The sequence below is a fragment of the Sciurus vulgaris genome (genome assembly GCF_902686455.1).
Source record: "Sciurus vulgaris genome assembly, chromosome: 6".
NCBI lineage: Eukaryota > Metazoa > Chordata > Mammalia > Rodentia > Sciuridae > Sciurus > Sciurus vulgaris.
In genome coordinates, this window is record NC_136466.1 from 145,405,850 (window position 1) to 145,419,529 (window position 13,680).

At 38.0% G+C, this 13,680-nt stretch overlaps 1 protein-coding gene across 2 annotated transcripts in view; it reads right to left on the bottom strand.

The window, feature by feature from the left end:
* Nucleotides 1-13,183, bottom strand: part of CDH6 (cadherin 6) — a 118,093-nt gene extending 104,910 nt beyond the window's left edge. The window contains exon 1 of one of the 2 annotated variants that reach the window (XM_079146043.1): nucleotides 12,992-13,183. The gene's annotated coding sequence lies outside the window, so the exon portion shown is untranslated. Of the gene's footprint in view, nucleotides 1-12,735; nucleotides 12,851-12,991 lie in introns of those variants that run through there. The other variant, XM_079146044.1, reaches the window with a different exon arrangement.
* Nucleotides 13,184-13,680: the final 497 nt, after the last annotated feature.

Here is a 13,680-nt window from a genome sequence, read left to right on the forward strand (position 1 = left end):
GTTCCATGCATTGACTGCCACTTAAGAATGAAACGGGACTACATAATCAGTTGAGTTCAATTCCATCTATTTTGCACAGCCATGTTCAAGGTTACGAGGTTTACAGAATCTGGCATTTGACTTCCTGTAGAACCTTGAGAAACATTTCCAAGGTAGGAATTTAAGAAAAAAAATGATTTTGCTCATAAAACACATACATAAGAGTGTTTCACAGTTTGTTTTGTAGATTCAGCTTGATGTACTACTATGGGTGGATGATAAAGCAAAAGATAACCAAGTTTATCATACTAGCCTATGCCAATGAGAAAAAATATACAGCCACAGTTTCCAACATGAACACAAAAATAAAAAAATGCAATAATTCTATGCCTTGAGGTACAGTGACCAAAGAAATGCCAACTTGCAGATAAGATTAATTATCCTTTTAGGAGAACCATTGCTTATAGTATCTGTAACACTTTTTCAGACATTTGGCCGGAAGCACCACAGTCATCCTACAGACTTGGGACACCTCCCTTCTCTTGGGTGTACCTCTTTGGACAGTCTAGAAGGCTGGTATGGACTTTCTTGCTTCTCAAATATATTCCCACAGTGTAGCCAAAGGAAACCAGATTACAAGAAAGCTAATATCCAACATGAATAATGGAAAAGCATATATACTGTAGCCCAGAGTTTCATAATGAGCAGTCTCCATTTATTCTTTCAACCAACATTTGATGTGTTCTTGCCATATGTCAAAAACAAGGCTAGATCTTAGTGTTAAAGTAAGACTCTGTGGCCTTGTTCTTGAAGATGTGTGATAGATGAGATGTTACAATTATGGTGGGGGTCTCTTTTGGTGGGCTCCTTCTACAGGATAGTCACATAGACTTTTTAAAAAAAATTATTTATTTAAAAAAATTTTTACAGACTGCATTTTGATTCATTTTACACAAATGGGGTACATTATTTTGTTTCTATGGGTGTGCATCATGTAGATTCATACCATTCGTGTAATCATACATGTACATAGGGTGATGATGTCTGCCTCATTCCACCATCTTTCATATCCTCTCCCTCTCAGTAATGCAGCCACATCAATGTTTATAGCAACTCAATTTGCATAGACTTTTGAAAAGGTGGTTGACAGTTACACTGAGAGTCAGTAAAGACTCTTACACGACCGCACAGTGGTAATGTGAGTAATGAGGGCAGGATAGGTAAGTGGAGGCCAGGCACCCCCTTTCCTGACTGAATCCTGACTTTTTCTCCTGATGGTTCTCCAAGATTTAGGCAGAGTGGGGATGCAGGGTGGGGTTGGGGGTCAGCAACTAAGCTGTTCACAGGCATATCAGCTGAATGTGCACAGGGTGTGGTGTCAACACTTTGAACTGAAGATATTACAACGGTAGATCCTAATCTGCTTAGTGACTAAATGACTGAATCCTGACAGCTCACCCCTCTACTCATGGAATGAGTTTATAAAACAACACCAACAGTCATGCTGAATATTGAACACCTACTGCACCCATTCTGGTATTGAAACATTGTGTCATCCACTGCACCCACCACAACTTAATGCAAAAGTGTTCATTAAATGGTTATTGAATTGAAATGCCATCACCCAAGTCCCAAATTTCAGCTAGTCTTCTTGGCTAAAATGATTTCTTGCTGAAAGGTATTTCTCCTGATGGTAAATGTAAGGTTTTGAGTTTTATGACAAAATCCCTGGAGATTTAGGGATTATAGAAAGAAATACCATGAGGATATTCTGAGACATACTGTCAAAAAATAGAAAACTATTTTAAGATTTTGGTAGTGAAGATGGATGTGGTGGTTCTTTCTATGGTGGGCAAGAGGTTAAAAGCCAAACCTGAAAACGAGCAGAAACACTACTGATCACGTTGTAACCTGAAACAAGAAGCCGATTTCTGTATTCATGGAAGATGTGAACATGGGGCGAAGAGAAAATATAATTAGCTCTGAATGTCCTGCTCACAAAGCTGGCATGCTTGAACTTGCATGGAGGGTGAGGAAGGAAGCCATTTTCCCTAAGTTTCTAGTGTACATTTGTCTAATTACCTATGGTTCCTCTAGTACTGAACGTGACTAAGGGGGTGCAGCAGGGAGCTCTCAATAAATATTATGGAATGAATGAATGAATGGATGATGAACAGGAACCTTCCAAATACTCTGGGCAGGTCTCCCTTGGGACAAACAGTAAGTGATTACAAGATTGACTTAAAGTCAAGAGCCAGGCCTTGAGCTTTAGGCCTCCAGAAGGCTGAAAGCTGCTGCTTGGGGCTGTAATGAATTGATCTCACATTATAGAATCGAGGGATGAGGGAAAAGGAAAGATGAATTTTCTTTCTAATCGTAATTTTGAGTCACGAGAAATGTGCACAGGTTGCATGTTCATTTACACACAGGTAATCCCTGTGCCTTTGACTTTTGTATCTGAGATACACACCTTTCTATCTAGATCTACCTACCTACCTATCTAATATATTATCCATCGATCCATCCATTATTTTTATGTTTTTTATACATATACATACATTTATATCAAGCATAAAAGGTATAAGAACATAATAGTTAAAACTATATGTGTTGTCAAGATAGACAGGATTTAGTTTTGGCTCCAACAAGTACCAGCTGTGTGACTTTGGGCACACTGTTTAACTGCTCTGTTCCTCAGTTTTATCTTTTTTTTTTTTAATTAAAATTCTTTAAAAAAATTTTTACAGACTGCATTTTGATTCATTGTACACAAATGGAGCACAACTTTTCATTTCTATGGTTGTGCACAATGTTGATTCACACCATTCATGTAATCATTCATTAGTAGTTTTATCTTTAGAATTGGGAAGATAGACAGTATTTACTTCAGAGCCTTGTTATGGACATTAAATTCATGTAAGACCTTTATAATACTGCCTGACATACTGTTAAGTACTTTCTAAGTGTTAGTTATTATTATTATACCACTTTATTTTCCCAATTGTCTTGCTTGTTTTTCCCCTAAAGTAACAGAATTAAAAACGTTTTCTAAAGAACATTTAGGATTATTTGAATGAGGGTTGGAAGAAAGTAATTCACTTAGCAAATAAGTGACTGCCTTATTTATCAGAGAAAATATATAGTAACACACATGGGTACTGAAACAGTAAAAGAAAAAAAAATCTTGGAAAGGACAATGTTTAGTTTAGGTTTGAAGTTTCAAAAATAAAATATGTTGAAAGTGTAAACTTGGAGGTACATTCTGTTTCCAAAGACAAATTGAGAATTAAAAAATCAAAATGACAGACTTCTGCTAATCTGCTTAGGAAGGCATAAATTGTTAATCATACTCCAGGCGACAGTGTTTAATACTAACTTTAATAAAAGTCTGCCTGGAGGAAAGAGAGGGCTGGTGGCCAGGCTTTGAAAACTGGGCAGCCCTATCAACCCTGGTTCCTCTGGCTCTTAGACATCATGGATGGGGTTCCTTTGAAATAGACTCCTTTTAAAGAAGTTGGAGTTATTAAAAATTAAGTTGTCAGCGAGGCTAAAAAAATTATATTTCCACTGGCATGAATGAGCTTGAAAAGGAAATATATATTTAAGAGAATCTTTTTCTGCTTGTATGAGAGTTTCACCCAGTAAGCATTTATTGGACATCTCTACCTACAGTTTACTAGTGAGGTCCTCACCTCAAAATTCTGATCTTGTAATGAAAAAGTGATACTTAAAACCATTTTCTAGTTTCCCCCAACTTGGACTTCTCTATTCTGTAAAGCATCTTCTATTTGTATCAGGTGGGCAGGGAATCAAATAAAGATTTTCCCAAAAGTCTCTGCTGAATATCATTCTTAGGAATACTTGTCAATCAGTTAAAACCTAAATGGGGAAGTGTCTGACAGGCAGAGCATCTCCTTAGCATGCAGAGCCTTCTTGGATGCTTTTCTGAATTGTTCAGTTTAACCCAGTACAAATTTCACTCCTTGCTTTAAAATCTCTCTTCAAAATATTACGGATATTAGTGTATATTTCTTAATTTAAAAGTAGGGCAAGCCTGGTTCTTGTCTTCTGTGACTGGTTTCTCTAATCAACCATGATGAAAAGATTATCAGACAGAGAAAAAAGGAAAAAATAAGCCATTTAAAAATCTATTTTAGTTTAGTGGCAAATTGGGAAGCAAACATATGCTCTATTAATGTTCAGAACATCCAGGGTGCAAAGCAAACTTTTTGTTCTATAATGCCCAATTAGTCCAGCCTAGGGTTTCAATAATTTCTCCTCTGTCTACCACATAAAACTCTTTCATTACATCACATTAAATTCATTTGTTTGAGAGCACTTTATTCTTATGTACCTTGTAACTTCACATTTTAAATGGAGCCATTTGGGGACAAAGTGCTTATTTGAATTAGCACAAGACATCTTGCACTGCCTACCCCTTTTTTGTGGTCATCTCTTTAATTAATTGTTTTTCAGGACACAAAGTATGTGCCCATTTAAATTCAAGGAGTGAGGAGGTTTCCTCCGAAAAGGAAAACCACAGTACTCTTTGGACAGATGGTTTGGAGCATGGTAGCCAAGAATGATAAGCAAACTTGAGGAGGAAAATGCAGTGTTGACACAAGTATGTTAGGATAAAACCTGTATTTGGCATGCCTGAACTTTTTTTTTTTTTTTTTTTCCAAAGACAGTTTACTTGCAGATAAACATTTCTATGAATAATACAAAAATTACTGCACAGCTGGTACTTTTGGTATCTGAGGGTGGTGGGATGGGATTGCCTCGCTTGGATAACTATTAAGGGACTCCATTTTATTCTTCTGTTTTAATTAGGACCTGACCCAAACATTCCTCCTCCTCCTCCTTCTCTCTCTTTCTCTCTCTCTCTTCAACAAAAGGCAGTCAAGTCAGAGAGTAAAACTCTGGCATTGATATTTATCACTGGACCATCCTCATAGAATTGATTCTTTATGAAACACTGACAAAATCCCAACTAGATACTTTTAAACAAGTAGTTTAATTTGAGAATAATTGCTGGGAGATACAGTAGCTTGACATGGTTCAAATTAGGATTTATCAGTAATGTAAGAGTCATGATGAGTTTTATCATTTTGCATTGGTGATTTCTTAGTCTAACCACACACCATTCCGATTGGTGTTAAATTAGAACTTGTTGCTAAGGAGAGCTCAGAATATTTTAGTTGAATGTGAAATTGAGCGATTTCAAACATTTTATAAGATGGATGATAGCGGATTAATGAAACTCTCTTTTAAATTCTGCAATAGGAGGTGTAAGCTTTGCAATTAAAAATACAATCTTATTTTTCACGACTAAAATATGTACTATATCTTAAAAGGCAATTGCTTTTTGAAGCAAAACTGTGTATCTTAAAATACAAACCAAGGCCTTAGAAAAGTATTGCTTTTCCACAAATATTTAAAATTTATTTTAGGGGGAAAAAGACATTCCTTTTATGATGTATATGGGCAAGGTAAGCTGTGTTGGCTTTTATTTATGAAGTTAGATAAAACTTAAAACTTTTCACTTTCCAATGAATCATCCACTTCGTAATCAAGTGGGCAGATTCATTGTTTCTGACACACCGTGGCCAGGATTTTGACAAAACACGTGTTTAGAGGACCTGTTAATTTGGTCAAAGATCTTATTAGTATTCTAAACATTAATATTAATGTCTATAAGTTTTAATGAAGGGACCCAAGGATACCTTTTGATTTAGTGGTTTTCATTTAGTTTGTCCTTTTGGCTGGTTTAAATATAATTACTTTTAGCTCATCCAAATCGGAAAGAAAAGAACTAGGTCAATCACTTTTTTTTTTTTTTTTTATACAAAGCCATCCATTATCTACCCCATTTGTCATCAGACTTTCAGGTTTCATGGAACATTAACAGTTTTATTTTTTAAAGAGTGGGGGGAAGATGACATTGGATTACTTGCCAGATTCTAATTTCGCTAAGGCAAAAATGGATATTATGGATAGTGTAATCTATCCATGTTTATGCTTCCATGAAATAATTGACATTTTAACTCCAAAGGAGTGGGAAGGTCACTGTCTGAATTTTTAAAATAGAATAAGTTGGGATTTATGAAAAATATAATAGGTTGTCATCATTTTTCATATCTGATTGACCAATAGACTTATTTTTGAAAGGTGGACACTTGTCTTTGGATATCCTGGGGAATCACTGATTTGGATAATGCTCACTTGTGTCCCCCAAGCAGGGGTCAAAATTTTGAAAAAAACAAATTTAATTTTTCTTTGCAACAGGAGTTTTACAAAATGTACAAACACACGAAAATCAAATCCTGAAGAAGACTATATCCTTATTTTTGTGATTAAGTTTCATGTCTGCTCTTTCACTGAATACTTATAAATAACAATATTGTAGATCTAAATTCCTCTTTAATTTTTAATGGCAGAATTAAGTGGAGATGACAAAAAGCAATGACATTTAGCAACCAGAAATCAAGCTTCAAAAGAGAAGATAGAGATAAAAGTACAAAATGAATTTAGTACATCCGTGGATAAGTTACTTCATCTCTCTGGTTATCAGTTATCTCACATGCAAATGATGGGTGCTGGGTGAAGCCATCTCTAAGATCCTTCCTGTGTCTTACATACTCTGATTTTATTTCTAATTATCAAACTTCCCTTAAAGGCTAGATTAACAACATGACTTTTTGAATGGAGGCAATAGAAAGAATAGAGTCTAATGAAAATGGCTCATCCATGTCAATCATATATAATGTGAATTAAGTGGGTTTCTCTCTTCTTTCTTCCCTACCCCTCTCTCATTCTTTCCTTATTTTCTTTGTTTTTGTGTTTTGTGGGGTGTTTTATGGTGTGTGTGTGCATGTGCATGTACGCACATGTGTAAAATTTTACTTGGTAAAAAATAATTCAGAACAATACTGAATTATGATCATAATGAAGTAACAAACTTGTGGTCATAAAAGAGGAAAATAATCAATTCTACTTATCAGATATGAAGGAAGTAAATGCAAGCTTACTCAGTTTTATCCAGAGACCCAATGCTATGGTCGTAGTGCGGAATGTCCATGTGCTGAGAGTGGATTGACATCCTTAGAGGGCACCGTGAAGTGGGACATCCCTTCCCCATCAATGAAATGAACAGTTATCAATTCTAGTGACTTTACTGAAGTACCCTGTTATCATGAAGCTCTTTCTGAAGTCAGGAGAAGAAACTTCATTCTCTTGTAAAAAGTATCATCATTATGTTCAGACAAATGACCTACACAGTGCCTTTTAGTACACTTACGAACTTTAATGTGTGTTGCAGATGATTTTTTTTAAATGAAAAACCTAAAAACATTTTCCTTAACCTTCAAATTTACTTTGCTCTGGCCAAAATAATAAAATCACTCCCAAGTCCTCTGCTGCTCTGGATTTCTCAGTCACACTTTGTCTTCTAAAACCTCACAAGTATTTGTGAACATTCATTAAGTGCTTGGCTTATATGGAGAATCCCTGGAAATTCAAAGCAAAACAGGGCTAACTGAAGAGGATAAGAGTATAAATTTTCCATGACTTACTGTGTTATTATTGCTGTGCAAAAATGCATGTAAAATACTTAGAACAGTGTATGACATACAGAAGCTCAGTAAAGATTAGTTTATTACTTATTAACATTATTATTATTTGGATATGTTAATATTCTGAGAATACTGGTCAGTATTTTTTATTATCTTGACTGAATACTTACAAATAATAATATTGTAGATTTAGATTTTTCCTGTACTGAGTATGGCAGTGGGGGTGTGCTGTCTTGGTAGTTCAGTCTTTCATCATGTTAAATCATATATAAGGTCCAAAAGGGTAATAAATGGAATATTTGGTCTGTATCATTTTTGTATACTTTGAATTTCAGAATTAGAACACATAATATATCTACTTAGCTTGCAGGACAAAAAAGATACTAGAAGGAATGAATTGGTATTCTTCAAAACACTAAGAAAAAAACTTTCTTGATTCTGATGGAATTTCAGGCCATATTTTAAAACAATACTCTGTGGTTAATTTATGACCCATCCAAGATCCAAATCACTCTTTAGATGTGATTTTTTAAAGAATGACTTTCAAGTTTTCATTTCATGGTAGTGTATACAAACGTGTCAATGATGTAATCATGTTATAAGGTTATATTTAATAGCACCATTTATAAAGAGGAAATATATTTATGTAGAAGAGGTAATTTTAATTCTACTTTGATTCTTATGCTTCCTTCATAAGTAAATATTTACTCCTCATCTCTTAACATTTTTCTCACTTGGACATCTTCTCAGTTTAATGTTTTCTTGCTGTTTGTCATTCCTATAACTTATTAGGTCTCTTGAACATCTTTCGACTAGATCTACCCACTTAGGAAATGACAGAAGGAGAAAAATACTCTCTTTCAAGTGATGAAATATGAAGATAAATCACACCCTCTGGTGTGGCTAGCTTCACGTTCTTCATCTTCTTCATAAATTATTCTCTTCTACAATTTAACACTACATATTTTAGAAAAAGCTTATGATCTTGGTTGCCTATTTATGTTGTAAAACTGATTTAATAGTAATGTTCTGGATTTAATTAAACTCTTCTTCTTATAAATCTCAGCAAAGTGATCAGATTGCTGGAGAAAGCAAGCACCTAACAGTGTTAACATAAAGGTATTAAACAGGGTGAAATAATTTCTAATGATCTGCAGGAGGGAGAATCTGCACTCTACACAGGCATCTACTCTACATTTACTAGTGTGTGCTCAGAGCATACACCCCCAGTGAGTTTCCTTGCTGGAAGAGTTGAACATTTCTGGACAGTTCAGTTTTGAACAGCTAGACCACTGACTTTAGATGATTTCTTCTGGCTCAACAATTTTGGCTTTTACAACTTGGTACTATTTCACTTTCCTAGTAAATGGAGTTGCACCATTTTTTTGAAGGATTATCTATACCTTCCCCTTTTTTCCTTATCTTCCTTCTTTGTGGGTGATAGTGTTACAAAGACTATATTCTGTTGGTCAAATCTTTAATTAGAGAGAACCTGAAGTTACTCATAGAACTGCTTTGAAAAAGGGAGCCTTCCTTAGGAATAGGAACTTTTAAAAATTTAGACCGGTTCATCTTTTCAAGAAGGGAGCTCAAACAAAAATATTTCTGTTCAGATCCAGAAAAGGGTCTCAATCTCTCATCTGTCCTCAAAATATAATAGAAATCCCCATGAAGGAAAAAAAGAAAGAAAGAAAGAAAAAGAAAAGAGAATCAACTTACTCCCTATGCTTCTGTATTTCTTCTCTAATATTTGGAACTTTCAAACTGGGTGCTCTGTGGGTAGTGTGTGTAACTTCCTTTTTTCTACAGTTCTTCTATCACTAAAGTGTTCTTTAGTCTTTGTATTTAGAATCATTATTCAGAAAAAATTAAGCCAAAGAAAACTTAATTATCTACATTTTTTACTTTGCGTGAAGCAAATAAGGAGGGCTCAGTAGACACTGGATAGACTGAAACACTATTAAAAATGCAGCTTAGATTGACACTGCTTGCTATTTTTATAAACAAGACCCTAATTCTGATGGACCCCAAAGAATGGGATGCAGTGACTAAGCAAGCAGCACCAGGCTGCTGGATGTTATCTCATTTGGAACACATTGCAAACTTTAGAACAGATTTTTAAATTGGATGTTGAAACCTGCAGACTGTCAGCAGAAGAGGCTGATTCACCCTACAGTACTTATCTTATTCCAAGTTCCAGGCCAGAGTTTTTTAGAGAGTAGGTTAGCTAAAATGTGTTGTGATACATAAAAGAGAGAAATTACGACACACAACAACAACAACATTCAGGATAGAGGCAACACAGGCCCTAAACATCTTGTGGACTATTTACATATGATTATTTGAATGGGGAGTTCTTTTTCTCTGCAAATATTTCTTTAGTGGTAGAAATTCGTCAAGTGGTACTTTTGGAGTCACAACTATCAGGTCATTATTCTTATGGATTGAATTGGAATTTAGAAAGTAGAAGCAAGGCAAGGTCAAAAATAGGCAAATCTTACATTGAAGGTAGTAAAATCTTTATTAATTAGCCATTGCTTTCATTTGGAATCATAGGGCAAATACTGAAAGTTTACATACCCAGCAAAGAATGAAAATGGTCACAAGTCCCTTAAGTTAAGAGAACTACAGGAATGATAGTAAATATCGATATCATGCTTGGAGAATGCTAACTGATCTATGGAGAAAAAGCTGGTATGCTCTTATTATTGTAGATTGCAAAACCTACATTTTAGCTGAGCCACAGGGAGAAATGCATGGAGTGACCCACTAGAGGTCCCTTCCAACTTAACAAAAGTTTCTGTAGTTCAAAGGATGCAGCCTTAGTAAGTTGGCATTCATGACTGCAAAACAAGTACAGCCTGAAAGGGGACCACATATTTGTCACAATTTATCTCTCTCCCTCTCTTTTTTAAAATCTCTTTGTGGGGCAGTTATACAATCAGACTTAATTAGACATTTAGAATTTGTTCTAATTTACTGATACAGTAAGGATGTGTCATTTCATGCCTTGAGATGGTAGCTGCACTTTCTAGAAATTTTAGCTGTTTTCCAGTATCTCAGGCAGTATTTTGAAAGATGAATCTTTTTTCTTAAAAGGGAAGACTGCCTCACAGTAAGTCTCCCCTTGCAAAGCTGATGGAAGTGGTGGGTGGAGAAGGTAAAGGCACACATTTTTGATAGTAGGCAACTTGATAGAAAATGATTTTGTTTCCATATATTATCTTTGCAGAGTTAGCACTGAGAAACGTAATTGCAATAAATTGGTGTAAAAGCCAGCTAGTAAAGGGACTAAAAGTCCCTATAGAGACACCAGTCTGTCTCTTCTAATGGCAGCAAAAGATAATTGTGGACAAATACAGTAGAACTAAACCATTGCCATTTTCCTTTAAAAATATGCTGCTGCCTCTTACATTTTTTTTCTGAAGAAATTGGTTACTTCCTCTGCTTCAAATGTAGTGGCATGAACCATCAAACTAGGTAGGAAGAGATCTGCCTTTTATTTCACCCCAATATCTTTTTAATTAGAACACAGCAAAAAGCAAAAGGGGATGAGGTACAATCCTGTGTGATTGTATTTTGCAGTCAATTGTTGAATTTCTTTTAAGTTTTTGAGCTGTGCATTGAAAATCTGGCCTCTGGCATATACTTTGCCCTCCTCTTTATGACATCATGAAGACATCTGCTTGATCATATCCCTTTTCTTCACATAGCTGGTTTTCCGGTTCTCTAAAATAGCAAACACAGAGCCCTGGAAGTGCTAGTATACAAAGGGCGATGATCAAGCTAAACTGCAAGAGATTTTTTTTTTTTTTTTTCTTTTCTAAAGTAGAATCCTGAGGGTTTTCCTTTTCAGGTAAAGCTGTCGGCAAGAAAAGAAAGGAGATAAATAAGCAGCCCTTGGCCACCATTCACACACACGTATTTGTTACTCATTCTTGGAAGAGTTGTGCATTAACTAGGTGTATCTCTGGGTTCCTTCCAAAACACCAGGAGGAGTTTGCACTCCCTGGATAATTAACCAGTCAGAAAGCCCATATTTTGTGACTGCACCCCTCTAGAGCAGTCACATATGTACACGACAATCACTCCAGAAACACTGTTGTAGGGGGGGAAGAAAAACCCCAAACAAACACAAAAAACGTCTTCTTTCCCACATTCTGTGCCTCTGTAAGGGAAAATGAAGACGACCTGGAAACACGAGACGATGGACCTCTACAGTGTGACTATCTTAATTATGATTTCTTATGAGAGAGGAGAAAATCTGAGGCTATTCCGGGTGATTAAACTTCTTGGTTCTTGAATGTTCTCAGTAGTAGTTAACTTAGGTGACTAGCCCTTGTACTAACAGAGAACTGCATTTAACTCCCCATAAAATATGGATTTTATTGCAGCAGCGACAACAGTTCTCAGTACCACGCTGACCTCTTCAGCATCTGCCATCTCAAGATGTATGGTAACTCCTGGCAAGAGAATATCTAACTACACAAGTAACCCCAGCTCTGCAACTGATGCAGTACACAACGTTGCAACACCCCTTTTTAGTAAATTCCGGATGGACGCACGGGGGGCTCCACTTTTCTTGCATCTGACACCTAAAACCAGGGGCACTTGAGCTGCTCGCCAACCAGTCTGAGAAAGGCTTTAACCCCCCAGATTTGTGCCTGGCTAGCTGTGAAAAAGCACAGGCTGGTTGCGTCTTCCACATGACTTTTCCCTGGACAGTGTGCTCCATTTTCGGAGTCCAATGTTGGACTTTCCTTGCAACCTAAGCATTTCTGTCCTACATGAGCCGCAGACGTTGCCCCGAACGTGCAAGCTAACAGTTCTCTTTAGCTCCTTCTCTCCGCCAAACCGTCGCTTTAGTTTAAGTTTTCCTTATTGGGAGCATTCCAGAGTTTTCAGACTACCTGAATTTCTGCGTTACTCCCAAAGCCAAGAGATATAACTCAGCCCAAGCAGGCACCACATAGACCCTTGCAATGTGAGCAGGTGGAAATAAATCAAGTCCCGAACGGTTCCACCGGTCCTGCACGCACCAGCGCCCTTGGTAATTGACCAGCCAACTTTGCAAATGCCGGAGCTCCCCTGGCAGCCTCCGCCGGCGGAGAGAAACGCCGCGGGTTCACCCGGGGCCCGGCTCCATGTGCCTCCATCAAACCCCACGGCAGATCGTTCTTACCAGAAAGCGGAGGAGCGGCGCCCAGGCTCCCCGGGAAGCGGCGCAGGTCCTGGGCAGGGGCAGCAGCGCCGCCAGCGCAGCCGGACCCGCGCTCCCGCCCCAACCCGGGCTCGCAGGCTGAGCATCCCTCCCAACTCCGGCACCCACCGGGCGGAGAGGGCTCTCTCTCTCTGATTGGCTTCCATCAACGCTACCGAATTAAAAAAAGGAAAATGCATGCACATCCACCAGCACCGTCAACAGAGACCGAACGCACCTCTGCTCGCCTTCCTGTGCCCTGGGAGACCCTGCGACCCGCCCAGGCTGCTCTTGCCTCCGCCGCCGCCGCCGCCGCCGCGGTCGCGGGCGCTGCGTTCTTACTGCCGCGGCTGGAACTGCAGCTCCCGGGATGGGAAGGTTACGGGCTCGAGAGAGCTGGCTCTTGTGGGCACACACTGATTTGCAAGTGAATGAAGTGGGAGGGAGCAAAGAGAGGAGGACTTTGTTAAAGAGGCCCAGAGCCTGCCCCCGCCCGCCCCCTCCCCTTGACAGAATGACTCCCAGTGTTTGAAGTCCTGAGCAATTCGCTCTCTGTAACACTCTCGCAGCCCCAGGCTTTCCATTCGTTTTCTTTCTTTCTTATTTATTTTTTTGGGGTGGTGGGCGGGTGGATTGTGACATACTGAGAACTTGTGTGACTTTATCGGATCCCCTTTTTATATTATCAAAATGCACCTTGTACTATTATCAGCACTGTCTGATGTTCTTTTTTATTCGACTAAGCAATTAGGATTCCCAGGGACAGGATTCCGCGTTGCGCTGTGCGTTGGCCAGCTCCGTGAGATAGCACGCGTAACATGCACACATACAGAACGACCCCGGTCTCCTGAGATAGCAATACCGACGGTTGTTCTTTGCAACATAAACAGATGCAAGCAGACACATGTTCATAATGCCTTCCTTTCC